Here is a 1,613-nt window from a genome sequence, read left to right as displayed (position 1 = left end):
CCCCCCCCCGCAAACACACACACACACACACACACACACACACAAAAACACAAAAAAATTATTGAATTACTACACTATTAGAGATGGTCCGATGCCGTTTTTTGCATCTCGATACTGATTCTGATACATGAACTTGCGTATCGGCGTATTAGTACTGATCTGATACCAGTGTGTCATATATTATATCATATATATATATATATATATATATATATATATATATATATATATATGTTTATATATACTGTTTTAACAACTGTGTACTACTATCCTTGTATGGATGGGATATGATTTCTATCTTTGTCGCACAGTCGGGCTTAGGTTAAACTCTTTGTGAAACATGAACAAACAATGAATGCCACAAAACTTTTTGACTGTCAGTTATAACGGAAAAAAAACATAGATAAACTACTTTATTGTAGATTTTCTTTAGGGCTTTATTACGTGGTATCAGATCGCTGCATAAACTCCAGTACTTCCCAATACCGATACCAGCGTTTTAGGCAGTATCGGAGGCTATGACAATACTGGTATCGGTATTGGAACATCTCTAAGATATATTTTAAGTTCTGATAACTTATATTGTCATATTTTCTGCAGAATTGTGTTCATTGTCTTTTGAACATGTTGGAGGTGGAGATTGTGTCACTTAAAAAGTGTGTTTCCTGTTGTAATTGCAATTCTCTTAGCAATAGAACAGCCATGACGATCATTTTGACCATTTTGAAATTTATATGTGTGATAACTTTGCTGAAGAAAAAAATACAATCCTGCTGGTACCTGACTTTTCCTAAAAGAGTCTATATTTTTCTGCGCACCACAGCAGACACCAAAACGGAGGCAGTGCCAGGTTAGGTTAGGTTCTAAATGTCCATATAAGATACTTTTAGGTGTTATTTACCAGTTATGAGTTATGTTGAATGAATATCCATACCATATTTTTCAGATATGAATGTAGCCTATGAAATCACAAATACAGATCCAGTGGCGGTTTTTGACACGGGCGAAGCGGACAGCCACCCGGGTCGGCATTTTTTCATGTCACATGAGGGACGACACAAGCACTTAAAAAAAGCATCCTTGAAGCATTTTTTCTACTGTATTATCTATCATTTCTCCATGTGGGGAACTGGCAAATTGACACCGCTGCTTGCTGACAAGGTACCGTGCACAGAGAAGCTGTGTGAGAAGGGGAAAGGGGAGGGGGCAGTGGGGGAGTTACCCGCTTCGCCCGTGCCAAAAACTTCCACTGATGCCACTCGACTCGGGGTGACATTCGTTTGACAGATCGATGGCTACTAGGGAGGGTAACGCAGGCGTTTGCACTTGGGGCAAGAATTGGCTTATGTTTTTTTCGACACAACAGAATTCCTCCAAAGTGACTGAGTTTCAGCTCTGAAGGGAACTGCAGAGTCACGACCGGATGTGTTTTTTTTTTTTTCTCTCTCTTTCCATCAAGTTTGTGTCCAGGTTGCTTTTAAACTAAAGGACGAGGTTATCTTCTCCTAATTAGCACACATCTAAAAGTTAAATGAGAGTCCCAGGTGGCAGAAAGTTGATGCACACTCGTGTGTGTGTGTGTGTGTGTGTGTGTGTGTGTGTGTGTGTGTGTG

The 1,613-nt window shown here is 39.6% G+C and overlaps 1 protein-coding gene across 1 annotated transcript in view; it reads left to right on the top strand.

Annotated features, from left to right (window-relative positions):
- Positions 1 to 1,613, top strand: part of grin2aa (glutamate receptor, ionotropic, N-methyl D-aspartate 2A, a) — a 165,838-nt gene that overhangs the window by 134,875 nt on the left and 29,350 nt on the right. The window lies entirely within an intron of this gene.

Source organism: Etheostoma spectabile, chromosome 15, assembly GCF_008692095.1.
Source record: "Etheostoma spectabile isolate EspeVRDwgs_2016 chromosome 15, UIUC_Espe_1.0, whole genome shotgun sequence".
Taxonomy (NCBI): Eukaryota; Metazoa; Chordata; class Actinopteri; order Perciformes; family Percidae; genus Etheostoma; species Etheostoma spectabile.
This window is presented reverse-complemented; position numbering and strand designations above follow the sequence as displayed.